The sequence below is a fragment of the Spea bombifrons genome, chromosome 2, assembly GCF_027358695.1.
Source record: "Spea bombifrons isolate aSpeBom1 chromosome 2, aSpeBom1.2.pri, whole genome shotgun sequence".
Classification (NCBI taxonomy): Eukaryota; Metazoa; Chordata; class Amphibia; order Anura; family Pelobatidae; genus Spea; species Spea bombifrons.
This window is the reverse complement of record NC_071088.1, coordinates 81,500,819-81,520,382: the sequence shown is the minus strand read 5'-3', so window position 1 is coordinate 81,520,382 and position 19,564 is coordinate 81,500,819. Positions and strand designations below refer to the sequence as shown.

The 19,564-nt window shown below is 42.7% G+C and overlaps 1 non-coding gene and 1 pseudogene across 1 annotated transcript; one reads left to right on the top strand and one right to left on the bottom strand.

Annotated features, from left to right (window-relative positions):
* Nucleotides 1–621: 621 nt before the first annotated feature.
* On the top strand, nucleotides 622–17,551 carry LOC128473729 (CAP-Gly domain-containing linker protein 2-like; annotated as a pseudogene).
* Nucleotides 12,776–12,905, bottom strand: LOC128476071 (small nucleolar RNA SNORA35). Its single transcript, XR_008347097.1, has one exon. It is a non-coding gene; the product is annotated as a small nucleolar RNA SNORA35 (small nucleolar RNA).
* Nucleotides 17,552–19,564: the final 2,013 nt, after the last annotated feature.

The window sequence follows — 19,564 nt, the reverse complement described above, 5'->3', positions numbered from 1 at the left end:
AGGTGACGCCACTCCTCCAGAGCCAGGCTGACACCCACATGGGTGCACCGGTCCACTGTACGATGCTCGTTGAGAGAGTACAGCTCCAACCCCAGATTCAGAAGCATCCACCTCCAGGACGAACGGTAGGTGGGGGTTGGGATGCCGTAGCACCGGGGCCGACGTGAATCTATCCTTGAGAAGGGCAAACGCTGACACCGCCTCAGGCGACCACTCTGCGACTTTGGCACCTTTCTTTGTCAAGTCTGTTAAGGGTGCAACAATCTTGGAGTAATTTCGAAGAAAAAGCCGATAATAGTTGGCAAATCCAAGAAAACGTTGAAGAGCCTTGAGGCTCACAGGCTGCGGCCAGTCCTTGATTGCTTGTACCTTTGATGGGTCCATCATGTCGAACCCCTCAGGCGTGATAATGTATCCCAAAAACATCACTTTACGAGTCTCGAAGACGCACTTCTCTAATTTAGCAAACAGTCCGTGTTGCCGAACACAGGAATCAGGAAGGTAAACGCTATCTGGGCACTAGCACAAGGCATAGACGACCATCAGAAGGCAAGGTGTAGCTGGTCTGAGAGGTTTAAATGGGGAACCGCGGAGGAAGTCCTAATCTCCCATCATCCCATCATGACATCACTTCCGGTGTCCGTGAATCGCGACCATTTTGAGTGTGGCGTTGTCTCCCTTCATAAAGCCCTGCAGTTAGGGAGTTCGCCAGAAGCAGGACGCCGTGTACGAGGAGGTCTGCCTCTCCTGCGCGGCACTTCAGAGGATGGCAGCAGAAGTGACCGTGCGGTGGAGGGGGGTCTCCCTCTCCTTCCTGGCAGCTGCTGCTGCGGAGGTGGCCGTACGGTGGAGGGGGGTCTCCTTCTCCTTTGTGGCGGCTGCTGCGGAGGTGGCCGTGCGGTGGGGGGGTTCTCCCTCTCCTTCGTGGCGGCTGCTGCGGAGGTGGCCGTGTGGTGGGGGGGTTCTCCCTCTCCTTCGTGGCGGCTGCTGCGGAGGTGGCCGTGTGGTGGAGGGGGGTCTCCCTCTCCTTCGTGGCGGCTGCTGTGGAGGTGGCCGTGCGGTGGAGGAGGGTCTCCCTATCCTGCTCGGCGGCTGTTGCGGCAGCGTGGGAACCGGGGACAGGTGAGTAACACATATGAATTAATATTTACTAATAACTTTGTATTAAAACTTAGTTTGAGAAACACTGTGTTTGGGTTCTTGTAGCTTTTATTATTATGTCAGTAAAATAAGAAGGTGAATAGAGAGAGGCCATTGCGATAAAGAGATGAAAGTGTAAATTGTACGTTTTTTATTACATTATTTAAAATTTTAAAAAAATTGCATTTTTTTATCCAATTAATCGAAAAAATAAATCGCCCAACTAATCGATTATTAATATAATCGTTAGTTGCAGCCCTAGACACAACTACCTTAAATTGAATACAGCAGGAATGAACAGTTTATTGTTGTAAAACATGGACTCATATAGCCACAGAACTTAATTAACATAAATTAACAATGATAAACAGGTACATGTAGACAACCCAACCTTTAATCCCCTTTAGCTACTGAATCTCGTCCTGGCAGCAATCCTGTTAATAGGATTAGTTTACACAATGGAGTTCCTGCCTGTTTGGCAGCCAGGCTGGAGCCATCTCTGAGTACCTTGGGCCCCTGTATGACAGGTCATTCTGTCACAGTATGTTTTACAGTGAAGAACTGCTATATTTTCTCTTTTTGGGTTTTCCAATGTAGGGGTTCTGTCACAATAAGGGAAAATGTATCAAGATCCAAAAAGAAGTCTGAAATGGCTCTTTAACCTCTAGGTATTTGCAATATTTTGTGCTTTTCTTGTAGGATTACAATATGTCACACACACATTGACTAGGTACACCTTTTCACTAATTTGCACCCAGTGCATTATTTGTTTCCTGGATGAAAAAGATATTGTTAGACAATTACCGAAAGTTTTCCTCCCCAGATACATTGTATAATATGGTAAAGCCATGCCTGTCACTGCTTGACTGGAAATCAGTGAAAGACCAGCATGCTGTAAAATCCATCAACGTTATCATAGCTAATGCCATTTCTTTTTTTTTTCACTATGTGAATATAGCTGGGGCAACAACTTTCTTCTCTTGCATATTGTGTCATTATTCTTCTCTACTCAAATTTGGTGGGGGGGCAAAAGGGGGGAAATGAATAATCTAGGGGGGGCAATTGCCCCACTGCCTCCCCCCCTGTAGCGACGCCTATGGAGAGGAGGACTAACCCCCACACCACATTTCATCTGATCCCCTCAATCCTTTGGATATTTGTGATATTTCTTTTCCTATCCCTACTTCCTTTTCCACAGGTACCATTCCTACCATAATACCAACATTGTTGTGCCCCTGTGACTGTTTACATGTTTTGTCATGACAGCTATTGCTTCTTTCTAATATTATTTCACATGAATGTATAAATGATTGTTGGTGCCGTGCTGCAACACAGTAGAGTACTTTCATGGTGTACAGTTTTTAGTATTACTGACACTACACATGTTATGTCTGCATATTGTCACAAACTGGGTCCATACAGACGAGTGTAATGACCCAGAGTGCCCAAAGATGGAGTGCAGGAGTTATTGCGCAGTAGCGGAGTAGGACAGGGCCTGATGCCCGAGTGGGCATCTAGGGTTTTACAGCCACATACCAGCGTCCTGATATAGCATCTGATGTTAACCAGAATTTGGAGATATCCTGCAGGCACCTGCAGGCTGGGAGTATGGAAAGCTAAGCAGAGTACAGGAGAAACATAGCAAGCAAGGGGAACAGAGAAAGAAGCAAGGGACAGCGAGACCAAGCAAGAAACATAACCAGACAAGATATACATAATACAGGGTACCACAGGGAACAAGACAAGGAATACTCAAGATCTGACATGAACAGGACACCCCTCTACTGGGGATACAGGACAGGACACCCCTCTACAGGGGATACACGTTACATAACAGACTGACACACATAAATACAGGAACTAGCCTAGGACTGTATGACAACTATTGGAAAATCTGTCACATCTTATGGCCATAGTATGCTTAGCCCACCACTACGCCAACGTACTCCAATGAGGGTGGGTCCTAACGCTAAACCCTGCTTACTGAATCACTAATAAACTGAAACCAAACATTGAATCTAAACCTTTAGACTGATGACTGAGACAAACAGAACACGTGGGTGGGGTACACCTTATAAAGGGAACAGAGCTAAAGCAAAGAGCAAGACTGGAATCAAGGAATCAGAAGTACAGGACAGAGCATAGGAAAATCCAGGAATGGATTACGGCAAAGAGAGAACTGTAGCAAGGACTAGGGAAACTAAAGACATACAGCACTGCAGCCTGGATGAGGCCTGACACATATACTTGGTATGGCTGTTGATGTTTGCCCTTGAGCTACAATAAAGTGTTTTAGCTCTATGTATTGTTTTTTTTAATAAACACAATCAAGCCTATACTGACCCCTTTAGAATAACATGGACTGAGTGGGCACTCACTGGTTTCACTGGTCACCCTTCCCCATAGCATAATGCCAAGCATCAACTGGATTTATGTAGGATAAACTACTCCCTAAAAAAACTATATCACTTTGCTACAGCAGTGAGTAGCAACAAAGTTCTACTGGGACCCTGGAAGAAAAAGCGCAACCTGGCAACCCGGTTTTCCATCACACGTGCATTCTATATATCAAATCATCGCCCCCTCAGCCATAAGGCGAGAGGACCACATGTTCCCATTCTCACAGGTATTCGCTTGATTTTATCTAAAAGGCTGAGAGACTCCGTTTGTCCCCAACTCACTAAAATCTCACTCTAGAACACAGTGATGCAGAAACTCGGTTCTGCATTCCTGATAACAGTATGTGTGATCAGCTGTCAGTGGGTTACCAGAGACCCCAGCAGGGTCTGTGCAGAGTGTGCAGAGTGTCTAATGCAGGCGCCAGCATTCACACCACCTAAACACTTATTCTGGGAAGGAGCTAGGCTGTCATAGAATGCAAAAGCTCAGGATGTCCTATTAAATCCTTGTGGTAGTGTGTTCATGTTTTACAGGACACAACACTAACTCCTAAAGTCATAAAGGAGTAATCAAACACTGGCAATGACATATGGGCCCTGTAGGGTCACTTGTGTATCCAACAGTCCACATACATTTGGTTATATAGTGGAGCTAGAGGGCAAGAAGAACACCACAAAAGTCTAAAGTGCATATGATGGCTGGAGTGTCCCTTTACAAGGACATGGCAAATATCATATGCAATTTAATACATATGACAACTGAGTGTCCACTTTAAATTAATGTGTTTTTCTTACCCCTTGCAAATACATGGAGTGATTCATTAGAGCTGCCCCTATACATTTGCTCTCTTTTTCTGAACTCTACCTCTGTGGCTTGCATAAGATGCATTTGACCAAACACATCTCTTACTTACCAGTGCACAGCCAAAGGTGGTGGTAAAAACTGATGGAGTTATGGGCAGTTTGCTGCAGTGTTTTTACAAGACAAATTATTTTTATTTGTTTATTTATAGGTAAAACATGCATTAGATAGTAAAAAGCTGTGAATGGAGATATATGAGACATTAAACTATTTCCTTAATCTTAATCAATGTATCCTTCTGATTTCTAAAAAACCTGTCTGGCACCATAGTTTAACTTAAACCCCAATTATCACAGGATAATTGTAACTTCCACATAAAGGCTACAGGATTGATAAGCATGCCTATAAATGTTTGTTTGTTTGTTAATATTGCCTTGCTTGTTGCACACAGGTTCTCCATTGCATAAACAGGGATCTACCTCTTCAGTTGGTGCAGAAAAATCAAGTTCAAAGATCACTGAGGTTGGAGATGAGTTCTTGGGAGACTTTGTGGTTGGTGAACGTGTATGGGTCAATGGAGTAAAGTCTGGAGTGGTACAATACTTGGGAGAAACCCAATTTGCCCCAGGACAGTGGGCAGGAGTTGTTCTGGATGACCCAGTAGGAAAGAATGATGGATCGGTTGGTGGAGTTCGCTATTTTGAATGTCAACCATTACAGGGGATTTTTACTCGTCCATCCAAGTTGACTCGCCAGCCTGTGGCAGATGGTGCAGGAAGTGATTCTCATTCTGTGGAATCATTGACTACACAAAACTTGTCCCTGCATTCTGGAACTGCCACCCCACCTCTAACTACACGCATCGTTCCACTCCGAGAAAGTGTGCTAAACAACACTATAAAAACAGGAAATGAATAGGGATCAAATCTTTCAGACAGTGGGTCAGTTAAAAAAGGTGACAAAGATTTACGGATTGGAGATCGTGTTTTGGTGAGTCAAGATTTCCAGAAATATGTCATTTAGTGGAATGAATATATGTTCCATAGTGTCAATATGATTTCATTGAGGAATATTATGAATAAGTATCTGGGAGGCTTTTATTGAAATGAGATATTTTGCATATGATTTAAACAATGACACATTGACCTCAGACTCCTGGAGTAATGTACATTTAACCTGTATTTTATTCAAAAGCATAGGCTTGAAGAGTCGATTCTGCTACTGATATTCTAATAATGTTGTACTGTAGTCATTCTTAAATTTTGGTCCATTGACCTTTGCAAGGTGGTCCTTATGATGATTTAGGGATTGTTACAGAGTTTGAAAGTTTATGTGCACATAATCCAAAGTGAGAACAATATTTTAAAGACAGAAGATTTTAGGTACTCACAGGCACCCACAAAGGCAAGAGGCCAAAGACCGGTCATGGGTATTCATAAGTTAGCATCTAGGTAACATATATACAAGATATTTCTTAAAACCTCTATGGATATAGGGTGTTCGGTCAGGTCTCTTTAAATGGGCCTGGGTAAGCCTTAAGAGTCTTTTGTTTCACTTATCTTTTGAACCGAGATATTGGTGTATCTACTGTAGCACCATTGCCCCTCACTTTAACTACCATTATATTTATTTTACATTAAAAAATATAATGGTTATCTCAAATTGTGCCTATGTGGTACAAAATGCAAACAATAAATGATATGCCTCAGATTGGGATTGTTTTACTTGAATAAAACGCATACAAAATATCATGATACCTTTCTATCTGCTCTTTGGATGACCAGATTTGACTTTTCTGGTAATAATAGTACCAGTAATCATTCATAAAGCACATTTAAAGCGTAATATGTGCTGGTTTGCCGTTATTAGCCTATAGCTAATATAGGCCAAATTCTTAGTGTTCTTTTTTAGGTTCACAGTTACTATTTGGCTCACAAATCCCTTTGTCTCTCATCCTATCCTTGATGTCTCTCTTTCCTAGGAGCTCAGAATATTTGATGGATATGAGTGTATCACATTGTTCTACAACCCTTAAAGTTACAACGTGTAAAGAAATGTGTTCACAAACTAAATTATAAATCAAATCCAGTGTTTATATTAGTCAGTAGGTCACAGTCACATAAATAGCATTAGTAAAGATTTGCTCCTTTTCCCTCTATCCATACCCCTAAAGCAAGTGTCTTTCTTTGGTCATTTTGAATGTAAGGGGGTATTTTTTTCAAACATTGAACAGCTTATAACTAGTCCTTTGGAGGGAGGGGGTCTTTTCAGTCTGCTGTATTCTTTAACAAATTATAGCTCTATTTGTGTGATAATACATTAGGAGTGGGAAATAATAAGTGAATGTGGAAATGTTGCTGTACCTGGGCCTGTGGCTGGTAGGACTGGATTCTTAACTATGGTACTGCCCCAGCAGCATACCTGGTCCTGTGGTGTGTGGTCAATGGATGGATACGTGGGGCTGCTCTCGGTCTTAGTAGAAAAACGTGTGCCCTAAAGTGCCAAGGCCGCTAGGTCATCCCCAGTCTGGCCCTGAACGTGGCATTTATGTCAATATATAAAATAAGACTTGGGACACACTGGCACCAGAAGCCATACTCTGAAGCCATGTCAATAATATCATGAGAAAATGGGAAATGATCTAGACTTACACTGAACGGATTAAACATTATTACCTTTATGCACTCATTTTAATGATAGAAATACAATGAATTAGCAGTTTCAGCATGTGTTGCAAGCACATTGTCTTTGTTTCCTCTTAGCTGTAAGGACAGTCCTTTTTTAAACGATCCAGCTGAACAATGTGCGGCAAGGCATCCACATTTATTTAATTTTAATGCGGTATCCTCTTACTCTTAGCTGAGAGCAAATCATCCTAACACTATGGTCTCATTAGCCACATCAAAAAGGTATTGAGAATTAAACTGTTAGCAGATTCTGTCACTTCTTAACTTTGAAACTGTACAAAGCCGAGACTGTCAATCTGTGCGCATAATCTCTGCAAGACGTTACTGTGCTTTTGTGTTGGTGTGATAATAGTACAGACAGCAATTATAATGCCTTTGTCTCCAGCCTGCTAAAGTATTTGTAGTTCTACCTAAGAGTCAACCAAAATCTTAAAGTTTATCTAAAATTCTGAGTAGGTAATTACAATTTTTCTCCAACCTTCTTACTATAATTAGCAAAAGGAACGGAAATGTATTGTTTAAGCTCCTTCAGTGTTTCCTTCATATATACATATCCCAAATGTCCCTCTTTTGGACCCAAGCCAACAGCCATGCTTCAGACCATACCCGCTAAATCGAAAGTGTCCCTCTTTGGCTTTAGTGGAAAAGATATATAGTTAAGCTATACATTGACAATGTAACTGGCAAGGTGGATGTACAGGTCCACAAGACTGATGAAAGTTGGTAAGGGGTAAGCATGAATATGTAACTCATTACAAGGTCTGAGTCAATAATCCACGTGATTATTTGGAAATAATTATTTGAAAGTGTTTGGAACATGCACTGTATGTGTAAATGAAAAAACAAATTGTTTAGCGCTTTGCATCATACATCATTGTTTAGTAAATCACATTTGACACAGAAAGGCACCTGGTTGGAAGTTTAAATTCACAATTTGATACCTTTTTTAAGGGTTTTTTGTGACTGACTGTAATGTGTGTTTTATACACAAGAATTGACTTTGTTGTATTCTAAAAAGTTTCAGTATATTTCCTTTTGTCGTGTACAATAAAATGACAAATAAAACCAACATGATTCTCTACATACTACTACACACTGCTTTTGCTAAAGTTTACTGTGTGTTATTAATATTAAACTAAATGGCTGCGTACAAGATATTTTAATGAACATCTTAGTTTCAATTTTAAGAACACGTTTGACTTGAATTAGCTACTTTCTATATGTGTTTTGTGTCTGATTTATCCAACTCTCTCATTATTATAATGCCAATTTTATTTAATATTCAATGGCATTAAAGCTGTTAATTTCCCTTAATCATGGCTTGCAGGTTGGTGGTACAAAGACCGGAGTGGTTCGCTACGTGGGAGAGACGGATTTTGCAAAGGGTGAATGGTGTGGAGTTGAGTTAGATGAGCCTTTGGGCAAGAACGACGGTGCAGTGGCAGGAACCAGGTATGCCGGGAACATAGTAAATCATTCTCACCAGGTTTTTCACATATCACACGTACACTTGTTTGCACAGGTATGTTGTCTGGTCAAAAACTAAACATAATATAATTTCTATTAATGCATTTATAATTGTTAAGCAAGCATACACTGCAAAATGGGTCTAGATTTTAAAAATCTACTTGCATAAATGCGTTGGCTTAATTAAGAAGAAGTACAAATCCAAGCCAGGAACATATCTAAGTAATAAGGAATGAATATACCAGGGAACAATACAGAGGAAAAGTAAATAAACATCCTTTGAATTAAAAAAAAAATAGGTCAGGCTGTCTTCTCCCTTAAGCGGTTAAGTGCAACAACCGAAGTAAATACCAGGCTGTATATCAAAAGAGACTTTAATTGAGTGGGTTGGGCCAAAGCTTTCATGTTTTTTACATCAAAAATTTGACCCTGCCATCTGAATGTCGCAGCTGGAATCGAGACTCATCAGACCAGGCAACGTTCTTCCACTCTTCCATTGTCCAATTTTGGTGAGCCTGTGTGAATTGTAGCCTCAGTTTCCTGTTCTTAGCCGACAGGAATGACACCTGGTGTGGTCTTCTGCTGCTGTGGCTCATCTGCTTCAAGGTTCGACGTGTTGTGCATTCAGAGATGGTATTCTGCATACCTTGGTTGTAACGAGTGGTTATTTGAGTTACTGTTGCCTTTCTGTCATCTCGAACCTGTCTGCCCATTCTCCTCTGACCTCTGACATCAACAAGGCATTCTCGTCCACACAACTGCTGCTCACTGGATATTTTCTCTTTTCTGGACCATTCTCTGTGAACACTAGAGATGGTTGTGCTTGTAAATCCCAGTAGATCAGGAGTTTCTGAAATACCCAGACCAGCCCGTCTGGCACCAACAACCATGCCACGTTCAAAGTCAGTTAAATCCCCTTTCTTCCCCATTCTGAGTTATTATGGAACTATATTGATAAAGCTGCCTTTTCAGGCTGAAATTGTAGTTAGAAGTGTTTTTTGGTTACACGTAAAAGAGAAATTGCCCTGATGAAGAAGAAGAAGAGGTTATTGTAGGAGGTTGCGCTGCCAGACATGATTGCACTTAGTCTGATAATGACCTGTAGTGTAGCAGAATAGAGTAGCGCAAAATGAATTTCCTAGACCCAGTTAAGGGTAATGTTCATGCTATACCATACAAAGACATTTAAGACAATTGTATGCTTTCAACTTTGTGGCGCCAGTTTGGGGCTGGCCTTTTCTTGTTCCAGCATCACTGTGTCCCTTTCATGGATTCACAAACTTAGTCAATTAACCCCATTGAACATCTTTGGGGTGAATTTGAACACCGATTGTGAGCCAGGACTTCTTGTCCAACATCAATGCTAAATGCTCTTTTGATTAAATGGACACAAATTCCCACAGACACACTCCAAAACCTTTTGGACAGGCTTCTCATTGCATTTGGGAAACAGCCAATACAGACGAGATGTACCGTATTTGCTCGATTATAAGACGAGGTTTTTTTCAGAGCAAATGCTCTGAAAAATACCCCTCGTCTTATAATCGGGGTCGTCTTCTAATCAGACCTCAAATAGAGGTCTGATTAGGAGACTAAGATCCAGATCCCCCGCACCGCTGCAGGGGACCTGGATCCTCCTGTCGTCGCCCCCCCACACACACACACTTACCGGTGCTTCCGGAGGTGAAGTTGGCAGCGGGGGTTTGTATGCGTCCGTCGCAAATACCTTCCCCGACTGTCAGAGATCAGAGTTCAAGAGTTCCTGATCTCTGACAGCCGGGGAAGGTATTTGCGACGGACGCATACAAACCCCCGCTGCCAACTCCACCTCCTTCCGGCTGCCGCGGAATGAGACGTCAACCCGCTGGCCCGGCAATACAGCAGGAAATTGGAAGCACCGGTAAGTGTGTGTGTGTGTGTGTGTGTGTGTGTGTGTGTGTGTGTGTGTGTGTAGGGCATTTCTGGAATGCTTTACACCCCTATATGCCACTCTGGCACTTAGGGGGTTAAAAGGCATATTATGGGGCAGAGTGGCATATAGGGAGGTATAAGGCATTTCAGGAGGCAGAGTGGCGTTAAGGGGGCATTTAATAGTGCACTCTGCCTCCTGAAATGCCTTATACCTCCCTATATGCCACTCTGCCCCATAATATGCCTTTTAATCCCCTAAATGCCAGAGTGGCATATAGGGGTATAAGGCATTTCTGGAGGCAGGGTGGCACATAGGGGGTCAAAAGGCATACCATGGGGCACAGTGGCATATAGAGGGTTAAAAGGCATATCATGGGCCACAGTGCCATATTGGTGTGGCAAGCCTGGGGGCAGATGTGCGTAACTGGGGGACAGGTTGGAAAATACAAGAAATAAAAACAAAAAAAAAATATTTTTCTCAATCATAGCTTTTATTAAAAAAAATAGTTTACATGAATTAACATTTCCTGGTAAAACTTTTTTCCTTTAGGGTCGTCTTATATTCAGGCTTTTTCTTTTTTTCCTAAGTTAATATTCAGATTTTGGGGGGTCGTCTTATAATCAGGGTCGTCTTATAATCGAGCAAATACGGTACTTTGAGAAAAAAATATTAAGCTGATGGTCGAGATGCGTGTTTTAACATCAGAGAAGCCCAACACAAAGAAGTTCATGGGTAATTTTGTATTCAGTGGCGTGACATTTTCCATGCAGATGGACATTACATGGTGACAGAATAATACTATTTGCTTTAAGTGGAAAAGATTCCTTCGTGGAGAAACACTGCATATGTTGTAATGGGTGGGTATCCTAAAACAGCTTGTTTATGTCTTTTGGCAGTCTTTGATATACAGCCTGTACTCACTGGAACTTTATTTTCCATAAACATACCGTATATATAAGGGACTAAGGTACTAAATGTATTTAAAATACTTCCCACTGGCAGATCACATGCTCTATTATGAGTAGTCATCCTCTATTCTGAGTCATCACTAGTTTTGTTAATATATAATGAAAATTCAACTAAAAGCTCAAAGGAGGATACCAGAGAACACACAACTCACTATTATATAAGAATTAAAGCATTTATGATGTTTGATCTTTTTTACTTGACTGAAGATGTCATCAGTTGTTGGCAAATATCCAAAGGGAATGAAGTGTAAACATGGAGTACACTTATGCTTACTATATATTTAACTTTAAAGATGATGGGAGTTATAGCCTTCAAATAGACATTGCTATTTCATATAGGACTCTGGGACTTGGTTACTTTTGGTTATAGTATGCCTCCATGACAGCAGTTGTGTATAATTTGATGGAATAGTTTTGTAGCGTGCTTACTGTCTAGACCAGTGATGGGCAACCTTTTTGGCGTGGTGTGTCAAAAATCGGCAAAAAATCGAGCATAACTCGCGTGGTGTGTCACTTCGACAAAAAAACATAATTTTGCGCAATTTATAGTTTAACCCCTTCGTGACAAAGGCTGATTTTACTTTTTGTACCCTTTGTGACAATGGCTGTTTTATCGTTTCTGCGGTGTTTGTGTTTAGCTGTAATTTTCTCTTAACCCATTTACTAAACCCACACAAGTTATATATTGTTTTTTTCAGGACAAGAAGGGCTTTCTTCAGACACCAAAATTTTTTTCATATGATGTAATTTCCTATAATAAAAATAATAAAATATGACGAAAAATTGAAAAAAAACCACATTTTCTCACTTTTATTTGAAAAATCTTTTATTCATCATAAAAAACTACTGAAAAAACCTGCTAAATAGATTCTACTATTTGTCCCGAGTTTAGAAATACCCAATGTTTTTATGTTTTTTTGCTTTCTTTTACACGTTATGGGGCAATAAGTACAAGTAGCGTTTTGCTAATTCAAAACCATTTTTCTCTGAATCTGGTAATTCTGTCTCTATGTGGTATTTGGGGCATCTTTGAAGCCAGCAAATTAAATTTACCCCACCAAGCCATATATTTTTGAAAACTAGACACCCCAGGGTATTTTAGATGCTGATAGTTTAACCCTTTCCATGCACTAATCCTACCACCAACCCTTGTCAAAGTTTGGGATAGTAATTGTTTTTGGTGTTTTTTTTCCACATACTTTGTACTTCAGGTGTGAAATTACAGCTCCTGGTATATGTTGCTGTCACACAACACCCCGATATGTGTCCAGCAACATCTCCTGAGTACATTGATACCCCACATGCATGGGTTTGTCAGATTGTTTGGGGGCAAAAGGGCCACATTTGGAACATGAGCAATTCAAGTTCAGTAGGAATTTTACATCTGGGTAAAGAAAAATGCTTGTACCCAACTATCAGTAGGGACAGGTTACAAGAAAGCCTGGCCTATCTCCAAGAAGGGATTTGATCTAGCACCTTAAGTGGTCCCTCATGCCACGGAATGGACACAGGGTTCACTTGACAGTGCAAATAAAAACGCTTAAAAATGGTGGAGCAAATAAAAGCTAAAAAACAGTAAATGTAACAAAAAATAAAAAAAAAATACAAAAATGGAGCAGGAACAAAAAAAAAAATTAAAAATGGGAAACTGTGTGATACAGCTTGAAGCAGTCACCGACACAGAGTGCAGGTTTTCCAGGGCAATCTGGACAGTAAAATGTGGTGTCCTTTCTTTGCCCCCTGCTGTAGCATACCCTGCATCTCTTTTGGGGATTCTGCTTCTTTGCTGTAGGGGGGATTTTAAAAATAAAATGGGTAGCCCCAATTCTGTTGGTTCCCATCACTACTTGGGGACCAGGTGCATCACGGTACAAGATACCTGAAATTACTTCGAGCTGAAACTGCAAAAAAGACAGCTTCAGCCCAGTGTCTGCTTTTTTGTGCAGCAAAAAAGCGTTATAGGTTGCAATTTGCATTAGATAAATTGCAACCTTCTTGTACCAGGCCTTTGTCTTCCTCATAATGAGGTAGGGCTGTAGGAGTTGATCTGACAGATCAACTCCACCCATGTGCTTGTTATAGGCCCTGATGCACACTGGCTTTCTAGTGACCCCAGCTCTGCCACGGACAGAAACCTCCACGGTTCTTTCATCGTGGATGGTGCTCAGCATGCACACCTCTTTTCTGTCCTTGAACTTCAATGCCAAAAGCTCCTCTTGGCGTAGAGCTGAGGTCTCCCCCTTTCCTAGCCGGGTTCGTACCAGGCGTTGTGGGAAACCCAAGCGGTTCTTTTTTATAGAACCGCAAGCTACCGTATCGAAACAATACAGCAGCTTGAACAAAGGGACGCTTGTATAGAAGTTATCTACATACAAGTGGTAGCCTTTGTTCATAAGGGGGAATATTAGGTCCCAAACAATCTTGGCACTGGTGCCCAGATGATCTGGGCAACCTGGAGGGTCAAGGTAGCTATCCTTACCCTCGTATACCCGGAAGGCATGAGTATATCCTGTCTCGCTCTCGCAGAGCTTATACACCTTCACTCCATACCTGGAGCGCTTGGAAGGAATATACTGCTTGAATCCCAACCTTCCTTTATATTTCATTAGGGATTCATCCACGCAGATATTCTTTCCAGGTGTATAAACCTCTGGAAACCTGGCAGCGAGATGGGTAATCAGGGGGCGGATTTTGTACAGCCTATCAAACTGGGGGTCCTCCTTAGGGGGGCACAGGCTGTTGTCGCTAAAATGCATGAAACGAAGAATCATTTCATACCTTTGCCTAGTTATAGTTTGGGCAAAAATGGGGGTACTAAAGATGGGGCTGGTGCTCCAGTAGGAGCGGATGGAGGGCTTTTTTATAATGCCCATTAACATTGTGAGTGCCCAGAATTTAAGAAATTCTGGCACGTCAATGGGAGTCCATGGCTGTTTTGCCCAAAAAGAATTAGGGCTAGCAGCACGGTGCTGCTGGGCATAAATGTTTGTTTGTGTGACAATGTCTCCCAAGACATCGTCTCCCAAAAAAACCTGCACAAATTGCAGTGGAGTGAATCCTGTAACATCAATATTGATGCCAGGAATTCCAGAAAAAGGAGGGATAGCTGGCTTGTACCTATTAGGCGCTACCCATGCCTCTGGTGCACTGCCACGACTACGTGTGGCAGGCGTCCTAACAGCCACAGATACATCACTAGATGTATCTGTGAACTGACCAACGTCAAAATCTGACGCTGTATCAGTGGCCTCAGAATCTGTGGCCAAAAAGGCATACGCCTCCTCAGCCGTATACCGCTGCATGGTAAGAATTGCAGCAAAAATAGTGGGGAAGGAAAGGGTTAATGGCTATAATAAAAAAAAAAAAAAAAAAACTAAAAAAAACTAAAAAAACCTAAAAAAAAGTTAAAAAAAATGTAAAAAAAAAAAAAAACCCCAAAAACAATTGCCACTATGCAAGATCACTGTTTATGCAGTGATCAATGGCAATGAAGGGGTTAATATTATATGGGTGGCTCTTATAAGAGCCTTTGGATCAATATATATATATTTTTATTAGGGAATACCTGAAATACCAGAACACACCGATCTGTCTCTCTCCCTCACTAGAAGCAAGTGAAGGAGGGGGGCAGATCCAATACTGATCAAAGGCAATGTTTAGAAAACATTGCCTTTGATTTATCAAATCATGATCACTCTTATGTCCATGACATCCAGCAACACCCCCCCCGATGATGTCATCAGGCTCCGCCCCCCGGCTTGATGGGCGCCGCCATCTTGAAACACCGCGTGTGTTTCGAAGACACCGGCACCGGGAAGGTAAGTTGAGCATTTAGGAAGCGATCGCGAGTCGCTTCCTTTGCTAAACAGGTGTTGCAAAGATGCCTCGATACTGAGGCATCTTAGCAACACCAGCTAAGCAAAGGAAGCGACTCGCGATCGCTTCCTAAACCCGTTTTTCGGCGGCGGGTGCCGCCATGTTTGAAAGACGTGCAGTCTTTCAAACATGTTTTTTTTTTGCTCCTAGGAGCGATCGGGGGGGGGGGCGGGAATGTTTTTTTTGGTGTTGCTCAATGCCTCGATGTCGAGGCATTAGAGCAACACCGTTTGAGTGAAAAAATCGATCACGGATCGATTTTTTCACCCGTTTAAAGACGTGCCGGTCCTGGCACGTCAATTGTCATAATCGTCACGATTTTCAGTGACGTGCCCGGACCGGCAATTGTCACGAAGGGGTTAAACTATCTCCCAGCTCTGCCACTGTATGGAACAGTATAGAGTGATGGGAGTTATGATGTACTTTAGAGCATAATTATATAATGAAAAATACATTGGAAATGGTACAGCATAACACCCATCACTCTCACACACTTACCAATCCACACGTATATACCAATCCACACGTATATACCAATCCACACGCATACCAATCCACACATATACTAATCCACACACATACCAATCCCCACATACCAATCCACACACATACACCAATCCACACACATACACCAATCCACACACATACACCAATCCACACACACACCAATCCACACACACACCAATCCACACAGATACCCCAATCCACACACATACCAATCCACACAGATACCCCAATCCACACAGATACCCCAATCCACACACATACCAATCCACACACATACCAATCCACACACATACACCAATCCACACACATACACCAATCCACACACATACACCAATCCACACACATACACCAATCCACTCTCACTGTATGCTTTCCTACCTTTCCTCTTTTTCTCCTTACAGCTCCTTTTCCTGCTCTTCGCTCCTCTTCTTCTTCAGTTCTTCTGTCTTCTTCCGAGGGCACGGGGTTCAGAGGGCACGGACAGCGGTGGGCGCGGCTTCAGTGTTGTGCGCCGGGATCTGACAACAAACCCCGGCGCACAACAGCTGTTGCCGCGCGGATCGCAAGGGAGCGGTATCGGAGGTCTTTAACAGACCTCCGGCTCCCTTGAGTGATTTTAAGCCGGGTTCAAGGGAGATCCTTGAACCGGCTTAAAATCACTCAAGGGAGCCGGAGGTCTGTTAAAGACCTCCGATACCGCTCCCTTGCGAGCCTGCTCCTCATTACTGTCCGTCTCTGGAGGGGTGCCGGGTGCCGGCAAGTTGGCACCCCCCTGATAAGCGGCACCCGGTGCGGACCGCCCCCCGCTAGGTACGCTACTGCACGTGGCGCCCCCCCCCCGTTCCTCCAGCACAGATTCTTTCATCCTCGGCGGCCGTGCAGGAGCCGAGGATGAATCGCATGAAATCCTGCGCGTGTCACCCCAAATGGCTACGCGTGTCAGCACTGACACGTGTGTCATAGGTTCATTATCACTGGTCTAGACAATATTTTATAGTGGATAATATGGTGAGAGTATTGCAGAGTTAATTGAAAATGCAATACTGTCAGGTTGTTACAGTCTCAGCTCAGCTTGAGATGCCGCATGCCTAATTTGTAGAGTTCCTTACAAGTTATCAGTCATCTCCTGAGGGAACCATCCTTCCAGAATCTAGGATTCTATATCCACAGACCTTATGAGCCTTCTACGTGTGGAGCGGCTCTGCTTGGCAGTATACTCAAATGTAAAAAGCATCTTAATAAAGCCAAAGAGTATTGACTACTATTAGCTAGCATTGTATGGAACTTCGGTAGCTATTGTGGCTGTTTTCAAGGCAGCTGCATATTAGCCATTGGTATGTTGTTTTTTCTAGCCCAAACTACACCATATCATAGAATTGCCAAAGTGGTGGTGGTTGAGAGGCAAAGCCATCCAAAACTTCCCCTTTAAAATGAAGTAACTGTAATGGTGAATGCAATGGTAGCTATAATGTTTTCCCAGCTCTTGCTTGGTAAACCTATTCTCACTCTGCAAGTGAATGTATAGCAATGATGACTTTACTTTTACATTTTCCAGGTACTTTCAATGTCCACCAAAATTTGGCCTTTTTGCTCCTATTCACAAGGTGATCCGTATTGGGTTCCCATCAACAAGTCCTGCCAAGGCCAAGAAAAGTAAGAGGATGGCAATGGGTGTGTCGGCACTGACACATAGCCCTAGCAGCTCTTCCATCAGTTCTGTAAGCTCGGTGGCATCATCCGTAGGTGGCAGACCAAGCAGAAGTGGCCTAGTAAGTAATCTGTCCTGTTCTTAAGTTTCTACCTACTAGTTATACATTTTTGTATTGCCCACAAAATATGTGGAAAAGTGAGTTTCAGTTTGTACCCTGGAACCTGGAAAAATACTGCATTATATGTTTTTTCTTTTTTAATAATTGTTTTATGTACCGTATTTGCTCGATTATAAGACGACCCCCCAAAATCTGAATATTAACTTAGGAAAAAAAGAAAAAGCCTGAATATAAGACGACCCCAAAGGAAAAAAGTTTTACCAGTAAATGTTAATTCATGTAAACTATTTTTTTTAATAAAAGCTATGATTGAGAAAAATATTTTTTTTGTTTTTATTTCTTGTATTTTCCAACCTGTCCCCCAGTTACGCACATCTGCCCCCAGGCTTGCCACTCCAATATGGCACTGTGGCCCATGATATGCCTTTTAACCCTCTATATGCCACTGTGCCCCATGGTATGCCTTTCGACCCCCTATGTGCCACTCTGCCTCCAGAAATGCCTTATACCCCTATATCCCATTCTGGCATTTAGGGGGTTAAAATGCATATTATGGGGCAGAGTGGCATATAGGGAGGTATAAGGCATTTCAGGAGGCAGAGTGCTCTATTAAATGCCCCCTTAACGCCACTCCAGAAATGCCCTATGCCCCCATTTAACACACACACACACCCTATACCCCCATTTAACTAACACACACACACACACTCTCTCTCTCTCTCACCGGTGCTTCCAGCCGGGGCAGCGGGTTGACGTCGGCTTCCGCTGCAGCCGGAATGAGGTGGAGTTGGCAGCGGGGGGTTTGTTTGCGTCCGTCGCGTATACTTTCCCCGGCTGTCAGAGATCAGAGTTCCCCGCACCGGTGCGGGGAGCTCTGATCTCTGACAGTCGGGGAAGGTTTACGCGACGGACGCAGACAACCCCCGCTGCTAGCCACACCTCCTTCCGGCTGCAGCGGACGTTGTCTACGCGGATCGCGTAGACGTCAACCCGCTGCCCCGGCAACACAGCAGGAAGCACCGGTAAGTGTGTGTATGATGGGGGGCGTGAGACAGGAGGATCCAGGTCCCCTGCAGCGGTGCGGGGGATCTGGATCTTAGTCTCCTAATCAGACCTCTATTTGAGGTCTGATTAGAAGACGACCCCGATTAGAAGACGAGGGGTATTTTTCAGAGCATTTGCTCTGAAAAAAACCTTGTCTTATAATCGAGCAAATACGGTATTTAAAGTGAAGGCATTGTGTACCAGCGTAAATTGCGGAAGAGTGGCCCATTGAATTTTGACATCACAGCTGTAACCTAATCCAAGGAGGTAATTTAATTTGCAATTTGGCCTAGGTGCTAGTCTGCAGTCCATTTATGATCATATGCGTACAGTAGTGACCAAGGTCTAGTATTGCACACGACAAGTAAGTGAATTAAGCAAATATTAATGGGAATACCTCAATATTAAAATATTGGATTCTTGAGTTCTTAAACTTTCTTGATCCTTTGTTTGACGCTTAATCAGCGTTAGTACATGTAAACAAAACATATCCCATGGTGCAGATCTCAAGAATACATATATATTAATTAGATTAATAATATTATTATATGTGGCAATTGACTAATTAAATGCTTGCCTGGTATAGGAGCAACCCACTGCTCCTATGTTTGAGGAGCAACCCGAATGCTGTGATGACTTATCTCCATTTGCACATAGGTTCCCAACTGTGTTGCTTTGTGCAGGTTTCCCAAAAGCACCAACAAGGAGAAGAGAGAAGTTCCAGTAAAATATTATGTAATGAAAATACAATCAAAACAAGTATCCACTTGTATTAGAAGTCTAAAAAACACACACCTCACTGCTGCGTTTTATGGATCAAGCCGGGTCAGTCTTCCCCTACAGTTGAGTCAATTCCCAATACTTCACTTCCGGGTGACGTTGCAAGGTTTCACGGATGCGCACTGACATGTTGCACCAAGATCTGGCTTCTTCAAAGTGCTGTGATCGTAGATGGTTCTTGGCCAGGGGAGCATTCTCGGGTTATCTCCATGT